Source organism: Leucoraja erinacea, chromosome 18 (assembly GCF_028641065.1).
Source record: "Leucoraja erinacea ecotype New England chromosome 18, Leri_hhj_1, whole genome shotgun sequence".
Classification (NCBI taxonomy): Eukaryota; Metazoa; Chordata; class Chondrichthyes; order Rajiformes; family Rajidae; genus Leucoraja; species Leucoraja erinaceus.
In genome coordinates this window covers 11,368,958-11,388,813 of record NC_073394.1, presented here as the reverse complement: position 1 = coordinate 11,388,813, position 19,856 = coordinate 11,368,958, and the positions used below count along the sequence as shown (strand labels likewise).

General features: G+C 45.7%; 1 protein-coding gene across 4 annotated transcripts in view; it reads right to left on the bottom strand.

Annotated features, from left to right (window-relative positions):
• The window catches only part of LOC129705639 (liprin-beta-2-like), a 136,444-nt gene extending 116,829 nt beyond the window's left edge, over window positions 1-19,615 (bottom strand). For all 4 annotated transcript variants that reach the window (XM_055649290.1, XM_055649292.1, XM_055649294.1 and 1 more), the window contains exon 1: window positions 19,204-19,615. The gene's annotated coding sequence lies outside the window, so the exon portion shown is untranslated. The remainder of the gene's footprint in view (window positions 1-19,203) is intronic.
• Between the last annotated feature and the right edge of the window lie 241 nt (window positions 19,616-19,856).

Here is a 19,856-nt window from a genome sequence, read left to right as displayed (position 1 = left end):
GGGAGAGGCAAAGATACGGTAGACAGTCAGAACCTTGTTCCAAAGGGTGGAAACATCAAAGACTAGAGGGCAGAGAGCGTTAAAGGTGCTTGGACCGTGTAGCCAGGTGTGATCGCAGAGGCCGATGTGGTGGTGGCATTTATTAGATTTTTAGATAACCACATGGATATACAGGGAATGGAGGGGGTATGGTTCACATGCAGGCGGAGATTAGATCATCGTGGCATCATGTTCGGCAGGGACCTTGTGGGCCGAAGGGCCTGTTCCTGTGCTCTATTGTTCTGTGTTCTATTTACCATGTTCTCTGTCCTGCCATCACCCTGTCAAAGGCCGCAGATCTCCAACTGACCTCAGCACAATGTCCACCAGCAACTCAATGCCCACATTCCCAAAGAGACAATCTCAAAAATGCTACCAACAAATAGTCTAGAACTCTCAGGATTAGAAATTAGTCCTTCACAACATTTGCCACCTTATTGTGTTTTTACCTCGTGTCCACAAACTGAAATGAAGTGTATCCACAGAGTCTTTTACCCAGGGTTGGGGAAATCAAGAACCAGATGTCATGGGTTTATTGCGAGAAGGGAAAGATTTAATAGGAACCCGAGGGGCAACTTTTTATTTTTATTTTTTTTTTTTACACAAAGGTGGTAGGTGAATGGAATGAGCTGCCAGAGGAGGTCCTATCACAACATTTAAAACACATTTGGACAGGCACTTGGATAGGATAGGTTTAGAAGGATATGGGGCAAATGCAGGCAATAGGGACTAGCGTCGATGGAACATGGTTTAGGTGTGGGGCAAGTTGGGCCCAAAGGCTTGTTTCCACGCTGTACGACTCTAACAGTGCCTGCAAATCACTTTATGAATCTGGTAGACACAAAATGCTGGAGTAACTCAGTGGAACAGGCAGCATCTCTGGAGAGAAGGAATGGGTGACGTTTCAGGTCGAGACCCTTCTTCTGAATCTGGTCCATGTACAAGGCATTGCAGAAATACTCACCGTCAGATCACAGAGATCACAACAAAGACACACACAGCAGGAATCTGCCAAACATACAGATAGACTGGGTGCAACGTGGGTTATAGCTGACCACCAGCTCCCCTGAGGCCCATTGAGAGCAGGCTGTATCTTAAAAGTCATGGTGAAATACGGAGAGGCAATATCATGACCCAGGGTATATAGTCTGCAAGTAACAATGCTTAAACACAACTGTCCCATAATGTTCTCATACACACTGCCAGACTGGGAGACTATAGGTCACAGGGGATACACAAGAGACTGTAGGTGCTGTAATCTGGAGCGCAAAAAAAAAACCCTATAAAAGTGCTAGAGGAACTCAATGGGTCAGGCAGCATCTGTGGAGGAAACGGACAGAAGATGTTTCAGGTCAGGACCTCCCTTCGCACTGATTAGAGCAGGGAAGAGCAAGGTGGGGATGGGGCAAAACCTGGCGAGTGATAGGTGGATACAGGGGGGAATGGGGGGGGGGGGGGGGGGGAGTGCAACTCGGAGAGAGAGTAGAGATATTGACAAAGCTGGAGGTGAGAAAGAGACAAAAGACTGTCAGATAAGCATGGGAGGAAAATGTAAAGGATGGCTATGGGTGAAAAGAGGTGGAATGGAATGGGGAATCGGGGATGATTGTATAGGGAATGGAAAAGGAGCAGGGTGGCTGGGGTGGTGGGAGATAGTGGGAGAAAAGCGAGGATGGAGGGTGGGCGCGCGCGGGAGTTAGGGTCAGGGGAAAGAGATGGGAAATTGGAACATAATTGACTGCATGCCAGGAACATCTTGATATACCTCCGTCAACTGGACGCAGTTTGTGGCACAGCGGTAGAGTTGCTGCCTTACAGCGCCATAGACCCGGGTTCGATCCTGACCACGGGTGCTGTCTGTACGGAGTTTGTACGTTCTCCCTGCGACCTGCGTGGGATTTCTCCAGGCGCACCCCACTACAAAGGCATGCAGGTTCGTAGGCTAAACGGATTCGGTAAAATTGCAAATTGTACCTAGGGTGTGTGTCGGGTAGCGTTAGGATCGCTGGTTGGCACGAACTCGGTGGGCCGAAGGGCCTGTATCTCTAAACTAAACCTGTGATAAAGAATCATACTGAACATTCAATCTAACAAAATTGTTAGGAGGTTGCCAAAAGTTCAAAGTGGGAAACTTGGGATCAATCCCAAAAAAACCACATCTGCTAGACTCAGCTGCAAAAAGTTGCTGAGTTAGCCACACCACCCTCGCGCGGACTTTTTGGCAGGCTCAGCGTCAGGCTGACCCCTTGTTCTCTGGTGTGAAGAAACAGACCTGGAGAACCCTGTTCCAGAGAATGTGTGGGAAGGAACAGCAGATGCTGGTTTATAGTAAAGATAGACACAAAATGCTGGAGTAACTCAGCTGGACAGGCAGCATCTCTGGAGAGAAGGAATGGGTGACTTTTCAGTCTGAAGGAGGGGTCTCGACCCGAAACGTCACCCATTCCTTCTCTCCAGAGATGCTGCCTGCCCCGCTGAGTACTTTGTGCCTGTCTTCCTGTTCCAGAGAGTGAGGCAGTCAGCCCAGCAGGCTTGTGTTCACTCTCTGAAAGAGCTGTATAATTGATACTTCAAGATGACTCTTTCCATTATGTTCTATTTCTTTTTCATTCTTTAACCGATTCAATTTATTTCTTTAAACATTACCAAACAGTGTTTAACATAGAGCAGAGAAATGCACAACAGAGGAACAGGCCCATCAGCCTACAATGTCTGTGCCAAACAAGATTGTACCATCTACATTTTAAACAAATTTCCCTTTCTACACGAGGGAATCATTCTTTAATAATAAACTCCCTGGGTTACAATCAAGAACGGAACTCCCTATCAAAACATGGAGGGGACGGGTGTAAACACAAATTTTCAAACATGCGCGCGAGGCTTCGGAGGCTCAATCCAGCGCTAAATGCAGCTCAACAGCCTGTCTCACCGGGTTAACTACAGCCCTGTCTGGACTGACGGGATACCAGCGCTGCTTCTCCGTGTTGGCCATATTTCCTGCAAGCCCAGGCAGGTTAACCTGGCGGGGATGTCGCCCACCTCTCAAAACATGGGGGGGGGAGATGTGTCCCCTCTGGCCCCCGCCCCCCCGGGTTTTCCGCCCCTGGTTACAATACACCCCATACATATATGGTGCAGCGATAGAGTTGCTGCCTTACAGCGCCAGAGACCCAGGTCCATTCCAGACTATGGGCGCTGTCTGTATGGAGTTTGGTCATTCTCCCCGTGACCTGCGAGGGTGCTCCGCTTTCCTCCCACACTCCAAAGACTTACAGGTTTGTACGTTAATTGGCTTGGTATAAATGTAAATTGTCCCCAGTGCGTGTAGGATAGTGTTAGTATGCGGGGATCGCTGGTCGGCGCGGACTCGGTGGGCTGAAGGGTCTGTTTCCACGCTGTGTCTCTAAACTAGACTAATCACAACACATTGAATGGCACCGCACAAGAACAGGCCCTTCAGCCCACAATTCTGAGCATGATGCCAAGTTAAACTAGTCTCCCCAGTCTGCACATGATCCATATCCCTCCATTCCTTCCATATCCTTGTGCCCATCTAAACGCCTCAAGGCACTGTATTAGCTGTGGCTCAGGGGCAGTTGGTCTCTTCTCACTGAAGGCTGTGGGTCCATGTCCTACTCCAGGGGTCAGAGGCCAACATTGCAAGGTCCAAGCTCATAGAAACCATCCTATTGGGATGTATTGCAGCCTAGTTTGGGCAACATTTCTGTTTCCGAGACTGCAAAAAAAAAAAATGCAGAGTTGTAGATGTAAGCCAGTCCACCACACTGACCAACCACCTCACCATCAACTCCGTTTACACTTCATGGGGAAAGCAGCCAACATACTCTCAAGAAGGGTCTCGACTGGAAACATCCCCTATTCCCATTCTGCCTGACCCGCTGAGTTACCCCATCTTTTTGTATCTACTCAAGGACTTTATTCACCCCGGTAATTCCCTCTCCCATCAGGCAGAAGATGCAATACCTTAAATACACGGACACAAGATTCAGGAACTGCTTCTTCCCCTCCGTTATCAGGCTACTGAACGGACTTTCCACAAACTAGATGTAGTCACAATCATACAAACACCTCTTTGGAACCCTTGGACAGTTTTCTCTGTATAAACATAGAAATATAGAAATTACGTGCAGGAGTAGGCCATTTGGCCCTTCGTATATACTCCTATAATCCTGTAACAGTATAACCATATAACGATATAACAATTACAGCACGGAAACAGGCCTTCTCGGCCCTTCTAGTCCGTGCCGAACACTTACTCTCACCTAGTCCCATCTACCTGCACTCCATAACCCTCCATTCCTTTCCCGTCCATATACCTATCCAATTTATTTTTTAATTATAAAATCTAACCTGCCTCCACCACTTCCAACTTTTGTCCCTTAATTTTCAAATCATGTCCTCTTGTTTGAATCTTCCCTACTCTCAATGGAAAAAGCTTATCCACATCAACTCTGTCTATCCCTCTCATAATTAAAATTATGACCTCTATCAAGTTCACCCCTAAACCTTCTATTATATTCCGAGCTGATATTTTTCTATTTGCACCCCCTGTAGTACTTGTCCATGGCTTTATTTTATTCATGTATAGTATAATTTGACTGGATAGCATCTTTTCACTACATCTCAGTACATTTATTTTAGAGATACAGCGTGGAAACAGGCCCTTCGGCCCACCGGGTGCACCGACACGCGATCCCCGCACATTAATACTATCCTACACACATTAGGGACAATTTTACACATACCAAACCAATTAACCTACAGATCTGTACGCCTTCGCAGTGTTGGAGGAAACCGACTATCGCAGAAAAAACCTACGCGGTCACATGGGGAACGTACAAACACTGTGCAGACAGCACCCGTAGTTATGATCGAACCCAGGTCTCTGGCGCTGCAAACGCTGCAAGGCAGCAACTCTACCGCTGCTCCAACACGATATCAAACCAGTGTACCAGTGAGGGAGAAACTGCTAGGAATAAATAAACTTTAATCCTGTCCGTCCCCAGAATCTCTCATTTGAAAAAGATGATTTAGAGTACTGGAGTAATGCAGCAGATCAGGCACATGGATAGGCGACGTTTCAAGTCAGGACCCTGAGGTTGAGAGGGAACACTAGATCAGCCATGATTAAATAGCAGAGTGGACGATGGGCCGAATGGCCTAATTGTGCTCCCATGCCCTATTATGGTATTGTGGTCTAATATATCACATGTGCTGCGTGAGGTTTAATGAAAACCAGAAATCTCAAAGAGTGATCTTTTAAACTCATTTTTGAGACTATTACAGTTTCCATGTCCCACATAAATTAAAGGGCCAGGTGCTGAGAGCATGAGATGGGGCCAGAGATATGCACGTAGACGCACATGTAGGAGGTCAACATCGCAGAATCATTTTTATTTGTCCACTTTGCGGTATTTCTGTGCTTGAAACTTCCAAGATGGTGCCCAACCCAGGCGACTGTGTGTGTGTGCGTGTGTGTGTGTGTGTGCGCGTGTGCTTGTCACAGCAGTAGATCTGCATTCACGCATTATAATCACTCCACTCTTTTAAACCTCCACATCTACAGCAACATTCTCCTCACTAAAGGTTATTTACGTTATTCCCTTGACCATGTATCTGTGCCCTGTCAGTGGCTCGACTGTAATCATGTGTTGGCTTTCCACTGACTGGATAGCATGTAACAAAAGCTTATCACTGTACCTCGGTACACGTGACAATAAACTAAACTAAACTAAACTAGCCAGCATTCAACATCTATCCTTAACAGCCCTGGTTCAGGCATATTAGTGAGTATGGGTTCAGGCGCTGTCCAGCGCCATCAAGAGTGGCACAGTGGTGGAGTTGCTGCCTTACAGCGTTGTAGCGCCAGAGACCCAGGTTCGATCCGGACTGCGGGAGCTGTCTGTACGTAGTTTGTACCTTCTCCCCGTGACCGCGTGGGTTTTCTCCGACTTTAGTTTAGAGATACAGCGCGGAAACAGGCCCTTCTGCCCACCGGATCCGCGCCAACCAGCGATCCCCGCACATTAACACCATCCTACACCCACTAGGGACAATTTTTACATTTACCAAGCCAATTAACCTACAAACTTGTACGTCTTTGGAGTGTGGGAGGAAACCAAAGATCTCGGAGAAAACCCACGTCGGTCACGGGGAGAACGTGCAAACTCCGTATAGACAGCACGCGTAGTCAGGATCAAATCCGGGTCTCCGGGCACTGCATTTGCTGCAAGGCGGCAACTCTACTGCTGCGCCACCCAATGAGATCTTTGGTTTCCTCCCACACTCCAAAGTAGTACAGGTTTGTAGGTTAATTGGCTTGCTACAAGTGTAAATTGCCCCTAGTGTGTGTAGGATAGTGTTAGAGTGCGGAGATCGCTGGTCAGCATGGACACGGTGGGCCGAAGGGCCTCTTTCAGCGCTGCATCTCAAAAAAATAAAATAAAATAAATCAGCACCTTTGCCTATACAGGGAGCACGTCCCAGCTCTTTAAGCATCACTTGCAGTAGTAAACCCTGGCAATGTCAGGTGGGAAGAAACACTGACCGGTACTCTCCAACCACCCATCTTTGTTGATGTGAATCACAAGTGTTACCGGCTTCTGACCCCGTCAACTACATTCCTTCCAAACTATTAAACGCCTCCTCTCTCTCTCTCTCTCTCTCCACAAACATAACCACCACTGGCAGAGTTACAGACAGACTATAGACAGAAGCTCTGGGGATTCACCACAGCTGAAATGTAAAGCACAAACCTCATTGCTATTCACAATAGGTTAGAAGAATGCGAAATGGACCGATGCGAGTTGTCAATAGAACAAAATTTCATAGAATCGTCCAAGCACAGAAATGACTCAGGGCGGCACGGTGGTGCAGCGGTAGAGTTGCTGCCTTACAGCGCCAGTGACCTGGGTTCGATCCCGACTACGGGTGTTATCTGTACGTTCTCCCTCTGATTACAACACTCCCCGGGGCCCTGCCATTCACTGTGAATGTCCTATCCTGGCTTGTTTTCTCAAACTGCAGCACATTGTATTTACCTGCATTAAACACCATTAGTCATTCCGCAGCCTACTTGCCCAGCTGATCAAGATCCTGCCGCAATTTCTCATAACCATCTTCACTATCTACAATACCACCCACTTTATTTTTTATATTTTTATACAAGTATATATTTTTACCTTTTCTTATATATTTAAAATTGCTCTTGTGAATCGCACCGTGGGATTGACTTTTAAATTTCGTTGTACCATGTGCAATGACAATAAAGAGATTAATTCATTCATTCATCTGCAAACTTACTAATCATGCCTTGTACATCTCATCCAAATCATTACGATAAACCACAAACAGCAATGGTCCCAGCACTGATCCCCGAGGCACGCCATTAGCTACGGGCATCCATTCTGAAAAACAATCCATCACCTTTGAGTTGCTTCCAACATCTGCAGTCACACGCTCCTCCATTAAACTGCACATCTGCCTGCATTGGTTGGATAACTCCTCAAAAATAAAGCCTCACCATTTCTTTCACACAAAACCTCACACTCGTCTGGGATGGAGTACATTCCATCCGCCACCACTCCACCCAATGGTTTCCTCAGAAGCCCAACTCAGCAGCTGCCTTTCCCGTAGAGTCTTCACTGGGCTAACTGGCCTCTCCCAATGTTGGAATGATACTACTAGGACAAAAGGAGTTCCAGAATAGCTTTACAACGAATGAGGTATTCTGGAAGTGTGGTCACTGTTGCAAGGGGAGAACAATTGAGAACGTATGGTGCTGAACCAACATTTACCTCAGCCAAAGCCAATAAAACAGATAATCAGACCATTTAACGCAACCATTTGTGGGAGCCAATACAGTACAAAATTGCCTGGCCCTTTCCCAAGAGTAGTTACAACAGTACAACTGTAACTATTCTTCCAAAGTACATTACAAAGTTAAGAAACGGAGCACTGAAGTCACATGAAATCTAAGTAAGCTCCTTCAATTACATCTGGACTCATGCAACCTCTCTCAATGTCACTTTCAAACAGAAATTTGTCTACATCCTTTGTACAGGAAATTCAATCAAAAACATGATTTTAATTCACATAGATGGCCGTCTATTTACAGTATGTGCCAGTGAAGTGATGCCAAGTTGTGTCTGTAAGAACGCAAATTTAATTAAGGAGAGAACTGCAGATGCTGGTTTACACAGAAGATAGACACAAAAGCTGGCTAGCTTCTCACGATACCTCATACACCTGACAACAAACTAAACTAAACTCAGCTGGTCTGGCAGCATCGCTGGAGAAAAGTAATAGGTTCTCCAGAGATGCTGCCTGACCCGCTGAGTCACTCCAGATTTTGTGTCTATCTGAATTTAAGTAACGTCTTTAACATGATGGTCGCTCGGTCCCGAGATAGTTCACAGGAGAATTAATGAAAAAAAAAAATCAAAATTTAACAATCTGCCAGAAAACACGACATTGGGTCAGATCTTCATGGTTTTAATTCACTTAGATGGCCGTCTATTTACAGTATGTGCCAGTGAATTGATGTAGAAGGTACAGGAGTCTGAAGACTGCAACAACCAGGTTCAGGAATAGCTACTTCCCCACAGCCATCAGGCAATTAAACCTGGCTCGGACAAAACTCTGATTATTGGTGGCCCATTATCTGCTATTTGCCCTTTACCAGTTTATTTGTTTATGTGTGTATATATTTATATTGTGGTACCTGTATATGGACACATTGATCTGTTTTGTAGTAAATGCCTACTATGTTCTGTGTGCTAAGCAAAGCAAGAATTTCATTGTCTTATCAGGGACACATGACAATAAACTTGCATGAACTTGAACTTGATCACCACGTTGTGCCTCTTTGATGGAAGTTACAGGCACATTTTGAAAGAGGAGAGTGTACTTCAATGCTTAGGAACTGAACAGTTGAAAGTCTGGTCAAAGATAGTGGAGGTAGCAACACGAGTGATTCGGCAGTCACAGAAATATCAAACAATGTTGCACTTGTTCACATTTTAGCTTTAATGTTCTAGCTTTATAGTAAGCTTCAGCTTTCAGCTATATCATAGTGAGAGGATTTGAGTTTAGGAGCAAGGAGGTCCTACTGCAGTTGTACAGACGCCCTGGTGAGACCGCACTTGGAGTATTGTGTGCAATTCTGATCTCCCAATTTGAGGAAGGATATTATTGCTATTGAGGGAGTGCAGTGTAGATTCACCAGGTTAGTTCCCCGAATGGCAGGACTGACATATGATGAAAGAATGGGTCGACTGGGCTGGTATTCACTGGAATTTAGAAGGATGAGAGGATATCTTGTAGAAACATATAACATTCTTAAGGGATTGGACAGGCTAGATGCAGGATAAATGTTCCCCATGTTGGGAAAGTCCAGAACCAGGGGTCGCAGTTTAAGAATAAGGGGTGGGACATTTACATATAACATAACAATTACAGCATGGAAACAGGCCACCTCGGCCCTACAAGTCCGTGCCGACACAACTTTTTTTCCCTTAGTCCCACCTGCCTGCACTCATACCATAACCCTCCATTCCCTTCTCATCCATATGCCTATCCAATTTATTTTTAAATGTTACCAACGAACCTGCCTCCACCACTTCCACTGGAAGCTCATTCCAGGACTGAGATGAGGAAAAGCTTTTTCACCCAGAGAGTTGTGAATCTGTGGAGTTCTCTGCCACATAAGGCAGTGGATAGCCTTTCCCCGATAACCAGACAAGACCCAGCACTGTCTGCACACAACCATGAGAAACATAGAAACATAGAAATTAGGTGCAGGAGTAGGCCATTCGGCCCTTCGAGCCTGCACCGCCATTCAATATGATCATGGCTGATCATCCAACTCAGTATCCCGTACCTGCCTTCTCTCCATACCCCCTGATCCCCTTAGCCACAAGGGCCACATCTAACTCCCTCTTAAATATAGCCAATGAACTGGCCTCAACTACCCTCTGTGGCAGAGAGTTCCAGAGATTCACCACTCTCTGTGTGAAAATTGTGTGAGATTATGCTGCTGCCTTAGGGTTAATAGGTCTTGTTTAAAAAAAAACATACCAGGGTGACTTATGCAACTTGTCCATCATGCTGTTTTTTCTTTTCTTGGTGACCTTCAAACCACTCCCTTGCCTCGCCCAGAGGAAGTCTATCGGGATGTGACAGATTCACAGTGGTGTGGCCCCAGAATCAGGGCGTTCTCGGAAAGGTCAAGGATTTCTACAGCAGCTTTCATTCCAGTACGGGCTTGGCAAACAGGACTGGAGAAAAATGCTGACATCCCTTCCACACCCAAATATGTAACAAAAATATTCCCTTTCTAAAAATACGAATTTGTGCCCTATTTAACATTCACCATCTGAATCAGAGTAAATCGATGTTGCCGTTGTCGATAGTGAGGTCGGTCGGTGGTCAAAGACTACAGAATGATATCAATGAGCTAATAAATTGTGTGAAGCAATGGAAGAAGTTAACTTAGAATATAGAACAGTACAGCACAGGAACTGGCCCTTTAGCCCACAGCGTCTGTGCCAGGGGTGGTGGCGGAGATAGATACGATAGCGGCATCTAACAGGCTTTAGAATGTGCAAGTGAATATGCAGGGAATCGAGGGGCATGGATCAAGTACATGCAGAGGAGATCAGTTTGACTTGGCATCATGTTTGGTACAGATATTGTGGGCCGAAGGGCCTGTTCCTGCATTGTACTGACCATGTCTATGTTGTGCCATGGTCATAGTGGAGAGCAAGTAATGAACAACGACAAGAAATACACTAATTGCACACCAGAAAATGGGGTAATTACATGCTACCTGCCAGACTGTTGGAAACAAGAGTCAGTCGGGCTTTCCCCAATGGAAATCAGGGAGGCACTCGAGGGAAAGCAATTTGCTGAGATGTGGGGAAAGAATAGGGAAAGAGGATTGACCAGAGCCTAGATGAACGATGGGCTGAATGCCCTTCTCATCTCCTGCTGAAAACAGCGGCTTTAATATAGCAAAGCATCCCAAGATACTCCTCAGTGGCAATTGCAAACCAAACTAAGATTGCAGAAGTTGTGAGGGCAGGTAGTGGAAGACTTGGTCAAGAAGGTGGAGTCATAAAGGAGGAGAAGGTTTCAAGGAGTAGTTTCCAGAGTGTAGGGGCCAACCGGTGAAGGCTTGGTCACCAATGGTGGAAACTGGGGACAGAAGCACAGACATCCTCATGTGTTTGAGGGTGTGATGATTGAAGGGGACGATGGCTGGAGGAGGAAGACATGGATATATTTGAAAACAAGGGTAGGAAGCCAGCATGAAGCTGGACGACGAGGGATTTGGGCAGTGAGACTCAGGACGGGAGTAGCAGAGACAGGGGCCATCAGAAGATTGTGCAGAATAGGCCGTTGTATCACTATCTCTTCATTAATGGAGTCAGAATCCAATGGACACCAAGTTATTCAACACATTCTGTCCCACCAAAGCAGCCATGTTTTGGAGATTCAGAAACAACCTCATTTAAAGAATTTGAAACGAGGGGCGGAAGCTCAAACCAACTGGAAGAAACTTCAAAGATTTCTGTCAGAAAAGATATAAAGGAATAAGCAAACAACAGAGAATAATTATGGCAGAACTGTCTCTATAAAGAACGGACGGGCCGTTCTGATGGTCTATGGGATGAGAGATCCAATGGAACAAAGACCTCAGCAAAAACAATGAAATATTAGGCAGCATCAGTCACACGATGAAACACTGCAAAATATTTGTACAAGACGCTGGCAAGGTCTGCATTTAAAAGAGTATCGTGTTTCGTTTTGGTCACGCGGTTGCAGGAAAGTTGCCATTAAGCTGGAAAGAGAACAGAGAATATACACAGGAAAGCTGGAGAAACTCATCGGGTGCAGCAGCATCTATGGAGCGAAGGAAATAGGCAACGTTTCGGCCCGAAACGTTGCCTATTTCCTTCGCTCCATAGATGCTGCTGCACCCGCTGAGTTTCTCCAGCTTTTTTGTGTAACCTTCGATTCTCCAGCATCTGCAGTTCCCTCTTAAAAACAGAGAATATACACAGTTGTTTAAGAAAGAACTGCTGGAAAAAATCAAAGGCAGCCAAAAATGCTGGAGAAACTCAGCGGGTGAGGCAGCATCTATGGAGTGAAGGAATAGGTGACGTTTCGGGTCGAGACCCTTTTTCGGATGATATACAAGGATGTTGTCACGAACGAGGGCCTGAGCAATGAGAAAGCTAGGACTTCATTCCTTGGAGCACAGAAGGTTGAGGGGTGATCTTATAGAGATGTCTAAAACCATGAAGAGAATAGAGGGGGTGAATGTAGAGTCCTAACCCTAGGGTTGGGGAATCGAGAACTAGAGGGCATAGGTTTAAGGTGAGAGGGGAAAGAATTAATAGAAGCTTAAGTGGCAATTTTATTTCCACACAGAGGATGGTGTGTTTATGGAATGAGCTGCCAGAGGATACAGATGAGGCAGGTATAATGAAAACATTTAAACAACATTTGGACAATAACGGATAAGAATGGTTTGGAAGGACATGGGCCAAAGGGGACATTCTCAGATGGGACAAGCAAACAGGCCCTTTGGTCCAACTTGTAGATAACTTGGTCAGCCTGGACCTGTGCCGCACACAATATCCCGAGTTTAGTCGTACCAACATCTTGTGCAGTTGTAACGACATCACCTCCCTTGCACTCAATGAGCTGACCGGTGAATTGCTTTGAATCTATGCCCCCATGGGTCATTTACCCCAATTGTAAAGAAAATAAGCCTCCATATTATAAATGGACCATTCAAAATGTTATATACCTCAATCAAATCTTCTCCCAAACACCTCTGTTCCGAAGATCACAACCACAACCCATCTGATCTTTTCACGTTGTTACATTGTTCCAATCCAGACAACATCCTCATTACTCTCCTCTGCAGTAAAATCACATCTCTGCCAGAATGTGGTGGCATGAACTGCACACACCTCCCTTCCCGCTCTAGCATTCTACAGCTGTGGCAAAAGAATGGAAAACATTCTGTACGTTTTTAGAAGAACTTCACTGACCACCTTTAATGATTTTTGACCATCCTACATGGCTCCGCAGCTCTCAACACCCTTCTCAGTATAATTGTATTCAAATTTATTGTCATTGTCTCAATTAGAGACAACAAAATGAATTTCCTTTTACAGTCAGTATCATAAAAATAAATAAATAATAATAAAACATTAAAAATAAAATAGAATTTTAAAAAAAGCACAAACACAGAAAGTCCACGACACAACATAACACAATGGGCACCAAGGTGAGGAGGAACGTGCTTTATCCAGGGAATCGGCACGTCGTCAGGGAATGTTGCGACTGACCCCACTGCAGACTGCAGGAGTACGTGCGAAGGGACTCGCGGAAGCTGGTGCAGCCAACGCCAAGGCTCGGTGGGGGAGGGCCACAGTCTAGGGTCCTTCTGCTGCTGTACATAGGGGGCACAGTATGGTGGAGACGCCCCTCAAATTAAATTAAGGGAAGGTAGCCCACGCCAGGGGGCCACATGAGTGGCACGGGTGGGGGACATTATTTGTGGAAATGAAAATGTCAGAAGGAATTTTCCACTGCCTCTTGGACCCACCGATCTTCGATAAGTGATTGATAGAAAAGGACATGAAGTGTTGCAGTGACTCAACACGCCAGGCAGCATCTCTGGAGATCATGGATAGGTGACGTTTTGAGTTGGGATCTCCTTCAGGGAAGAAGATTTCTACGAAGTAATTGATAGATTTTTCTTTTACATTGAGGCTTGCAAGTTAATTGGCTTCAGTAAAAAAAAAAAAATGTATATTGTCCCTACTGTCTAGGATAGTGTTAGTCAGGGCTGGATTAACCATTAAGCAAAATAAGCACGTGCTTAGGGCATCAAGGGAAGGGGGGCACCACAGAAATGGTAAATGGTTTACGGCACAAAATAAATCACTTTAAACTTGCTAAAATAATATTCAAAGTGGTTTATATGATTTTATATGTGTTACGCAAGATTAATTTTGAGATCTGATCAAAGACTTTGCAATTAAAAAAAGTAGAAAACTTTTCAAATATAAATAAAGTGGAAGTATACAAAAATAAACATTATTTTCCATCTTCCTGTTAGTTTTGTTTCATTTTGAAAAATAAAAAAAATACTTTATGGTTTATTTCAGTTTATATTTTGAATTACATATATATGGGGGGCACCAAAATCTTTTAAGTGCTTAGGGCCTCTATGGGTCTTAATCCGGCCCTGGTGCTAGTGTACGGGATGATCGCTGGTCGGCGTGGGCCGAATGGCCTGATTCCGCGCTGTATTGCTAAAGTCTAATAAGATGAGATCAGTGTAAATTGTTGTCCAGCATGAATGTGGGCTGCAGGGCCCGTTTGCATGATATATGTCAGTGTGGGGTTAGTGCAGGAAAGTGGAGCGGAGGTAAATGATGTCAGTTAAAGGGGAACAGGCTGGAGAGGCCTGCTCTCATTCACTGCTTATTCCCCTGACTTGCCGCACGTCCACAGATACATCACCTCGCCCTCCTCCAGAATGAATTCCAGGAAGGTTTTCCATGAGATCAGCCTCTTCTGCCACGTTCCTGTCGACAGGCAATCCCACTACTCACCGACACCACTGCTGACAACTCTTACATCACACCGTGGAACACGTGGTGGAAGCAACTGCAGATGCAGGTTTACACTGAAGAGACACAAAATGCTGGAGGAACTTAGCGGGTCAGGCAGCATCTCTGGAGAAAAGGAGTAGGTGACATTTTGGGTCGCGACCCTTCTTCAGATACATAGAAACATAGAAAATAGGTGCAGGAGTAGGCCATTTGGCCTTCGAGCCTGCACCGCCATTCAATATGATCAAGGCTGATCATCCAACTCAGTATCCTGTACCTGCCTTCTCTCCATACCCCCTGATCAGCCAGTCAAACAGCATTTCAGGACAAAAGGAGTAGGTGATGTTTCAGGTTGAGACCCTTTTTCAAGCTGAGTCAGGGGAAAGGGAAGACAGATTATAGACTGCGATACAGAGAGATAGAGAACAAATTAATATCCTTCTCTAGTTACTGCAGCTTTTTGTGTCTAAAAGATGAGTTGTCATTTCAGAACCCTTCTTCAGACTGAGAGTAGAGGTGTGTGGGTTAAAATAGGCTGGAGGCGATAAAATGCCAGAACTAATCAAAGCTGGCACCCCCAACCCACAACTAGTCTGAATGCGTGATCGATGGTCAGTGGATTCAGCGTTTCCATTCTCTGTCTCTAAACTAAGTTAGTCAACCGACTTGTGAATGCCAAATCATCTTTTCATAGAAACATAGAAAATAGGTGCAGGAGTAGGCCATTCGGCCCTTCGAGCCTGCACCGCCATTCAATATGATCATGGCTGATCATCCAACTCAGTATCCTGTACCTGCCTTCTCTCCATACCCCCTGATCCCTTTAGCCACAAGGGCCACATCTAACTCCCTCTTAAATATAGCGAATGAACTGGCCTCAACTACCTTCTGTGGCAGAGAATTCCAGAGATTCACAATTTTCATTCATTTGTTTTATATCTCTCTCTCTATCTATATATATATATCATCATCTATACATCTCATTCCCCTTTCCCCTGACTCTCAGTCTGAAGAAAGGTCTCGACCCGAAACGTCACCTATTCCTTTTCTCCAGAGATGCTTTTTGTGTCTATCTTTGGTTCAAACCAGTATCTGTAGTTCCTTCCTACACAAATCATCTTTTAGTTTAGTTTAGAGGTACAGCATGGAAAGAGGCCCTTTGGCCCATCGAGTCCACGCCAACCAACAATCACCAAGTACACTGGTTCTATCCTACACATGAGGGACAACATACAGAAGCCAATTGACCTAAAAACCTGCACATCTTTGGAATGTGGGAGGAAACCGGAGCACCGGGAGAAAACCCACACGGTCACAGGGAGAACGTGCAAACTCCGTACAGCCAGCACCCAAGGTGAGGATCGAACCCGGGTCTCCGCACTGAAAGGCAGCAACTATACCACTGTGACACTGACGGGATATTTCCTCATCAGCTATGTCTCTGCCCAGATCAAATGACTCTCTACATTGGTGATAGACACATTCGTAGACAACTGTTGCTTTGTTAGGTTGCAACACAGCGCTTTTGTTTGGATTACAGCCAAGAGAAACCGCAACAAGGGGAGATCACCATTGGGAGTCATTGAGCTGGTTGACAAGTCTACAGGGTCATTGGCCTGCAGTTCCCATGGACAGAGAACTATTCCTCCAGCATCCCAGTCCTGAGGCTTCGAGGCTTCTAGCATGTAACAGTTTACAAATATCATGAGAGGGATAGCTCAGATAGACGCACAGAGTTTCTTGCCCAGAGTAGGGGAAATTGAGAAACAGAGGACATAGGTTTAAGATGAGGGGGTGACAAGATAGGAACCAGAGGGGTAGCGTTTTCACACAAATGGTGGTGGGTGTACGGAACGAACTGCTGGAGAAAGTACTTTCTTGATTAGTGCAGTTGTCAGAGGATATGGGGAGAAAGCAGGAGAATCGGGTCAGGAGGGAGAGATAGATTAGCCGTGATTGAATGGCGGAGTAGACTTGATGGACCGAATGGCCCAATTCTACCCCTATTCCTTATATACTATCGAAACGTTTAAGAAACATTTAGATAGATACATGGATAGGACAGGTTTAGAGATATGGGTCAAATGCAGGCAGGCACATTTCAGGCGCCCACTGTTTCAACCAATGTAAAAAAAAAAATAAGCCCTGCAATCTACTTTAAACTTTCCCCCGCTCACCTTAAAGCTATGACATTTCTACCCGAGGGGAAAAAAGATGATGATTGTCTAATCCTATCTATCCCTGACAAACTCCAAGGCAGCTAGATTAGAGCACGTTCAAAAGGTTTTTTTTTAAAATCACACCATCATAGACACAAAATACTGGAGAATTCAACGGGACAGGCAGCACCTCTGGAGAGAAGGAATGGGTGACGTTTCATGTCGCGACCCTTCTTCAAACTGGTTTTAGGGATAAGAGAAATGTGAGATATAGACGGTGATGTGGAGAGATAAAGAACAATGAATGAAAGATATGCAACAAAAGTAACGATGATAAAGGAAACAGGCGGTTTATAAAATCACATGGCCTTGCATTTGACGTGATCCTGCTCAAACTTCTGTTCAATAATGGCGGCTTGTCTACCCACAATCCTAGCTGGCGTAGAAACCCATCCATCCACTCCTTAGGATCTCAACCCAGCACAAACTGAACGGCGCCACTAACTCCAGTCCCAGCCTGAAGCGTTTGGCTGAAACTACCTCTCAAGAGGAGACGGCATCCAGCCAACTTGTTGATTATTATTGTTCTTAAACCTTAGAAGCAACAGCAATTAATGATGGGGAAGGGTCGAGTTAATCTAATTCTCCTCGACCCTTCCACGGGAACACAGCGAGCGGTGATTTCAATTATTCATGCTGTTTCTGAAAGGCAGGCGATGGATATTGAACCCAGAGTTAGCAATTGCCAAATTGCCAATTTAATGATTCAAACGCCTGGTCTAGCTGATTCGCCCACTTCTCAACAAACCCCTAGGTGGAGATCCCAGAAATTCAACGGCCTGACGGGGGCAAATGTCTCTTGTTCCCCCAACACCTTCAAACAACTCACCACCGCATGGATTACAATGGGTCCCTCATTTCCCCGGGTCTCAGCCAGCGGCGTAGATGCGACCCACTGGCGCACCAACCAAACCCCCGTTATACTCCGGTGCAGAGAAAGAGGCGAACTAACCAACATCCACACCAGAGGGCCACCCGGCCCATCAAGTTTATGCATTCCCCTTCCGCCGCTAACTTTCCCTTACAAACTGATTCTGCTCTGTTGAAGGAACAGCACCTAATATTTACCTTGGGAATCTCACAACCCAGCGGTATGAACATTGATTTCTCTAATTTCAAGTAACCCCTGTATTCCCGCCTCGCCTCGCCCTCACCCCTATCTCCCTCTCCCATCCCTCGCCCCCCCCCCTCTCTCCCTAGTCATCCTACTAGTTCCATTGTTCACATCCTTGTAATCACTGTTCACATGCTTCGTAATCACCTCTTCCCCAGCCAACAATGGACCATTGTGGGCTCCACCTTCTTTGGTCACCAGTTGCCGGCACTGCTTTGTTCTGGCCTTTTCCTACCTCCAGTTCCCTCCCCTATACTTTCTGAAGAAGGGTCCCGACCCGAAACGTCGCCCATTATTTTTCTCCAGAGATGCTGCCTGTCCCGCTGAGTAACCCCAGCATTGTGTGTCTGTCTTCGGTTTAAACCAGCATCCGCAGTTCCTCCCTACTCAAAACATCCTCTACCCATTTCCCCCTCCACAGACGATGCCTGGACCCGCTGAGTTCATCCAGCACCTTGACTTTCGCACCAGATTGCAGCTTCTCCTCCCCCCCCCTCCCTTTCGCTCATTCATTCAACTAAATCTTTTACTATAAGTTTCCTTACTCGCTGAAAACTGCTTTTCGTTCTACGTTGTTTAAACCTGGACACGCCAGCTACTCGTCTAATTCAAACCGCTGACTCTACAAGACAGAAACAAAAACCTATTTCGCTTGCAGATATATTTTATTCCCCACTGCGCGTTTTAACAAGGGAGTTGTGTGTGTTTTCAGTCGCATAGCGTTACTTACGGGGACGCTTCCTCACGAAGAGTTGAGCAGAAATATCGAATCCCAGTGAATTTAACAACCAGGAGCGCCGAGCCAGTGGTACGGTGTCAGAGAAGGGTTTTTTTTTACACATGTACAAGCCTTAAACTTGAAAAGTAGATGTCTGAAATTAACACCCTAATTTTTTTTTTAAAGCACAATTTACAAATAAGTTTTCTTTCTTTCAAATTATAAAACCCTTACAAGTTACAAAATGACAGCAAGTTATTTCTCCACATCTCGTATCAACCCGTTTGTGAAATTTACACAAGACATGACAAACTATAAGGTTAAGCGCGTCCGTGTTGAAGTGAGCTTTCGCTGGATTTTACACCAAAGTGGAACGCGAGTGGGAGAAGGAGGGGGGAGTGGAAACTCTCTCGGGATGACTTTGTGATTTAGCAGCGAGGAAATGATTCTCACCTGTAGCCGCCGTCAACCAGTCAACGGAGTAAAGTTGCAGTCGCCTAAAGGCGCAGTGTGTGGCGATGTCCGGCCGCGCACTCACACACACTATGTCCCGGTCCTCTCGTCCCGCCCGCTTAAAGGAGGTGGCGCCTTCTGTCACTAGGGGGTAAAGTATTCACCAAATGAGGGCGGTGGGATTCGTGTATTTAAACGCCGCACTCTCCCATCTCTATTTCACCCAAGGTTGTGGTAATAACGGATATAGTCAACGGGACGGGCAGCATCTGTGGTGCTAGAACCACTGGCTGCTGTGGGTACCATCCATAAAACGCACGGCGGTCACAGAATGAGATTTACTGTAACTTTGCTTCGAGTTTTTGGTCCATGTTCAAGGACTCGGCAGCCAACCTAAATACAGTCACAGACTTCCTGCAGAGGACTGCCTGCCACAGACGTCAATCCCAATGTTGGCCAAATGGAAACCACCGGTGATCCCTGAGATTCACCCTCTAGTAAAGTCCAAGTCTGAGGTGTCCAGCGAAACACAGCGTGCTGGGGGAAACTGCAGATGCTGGAATCTTGAGCATTTCTTGCCATATCCATACAACAGGGGTAATTTTACATTTCCCAGTTATCCCACCAACCGACAAAGGGTAATCCTACGTGAT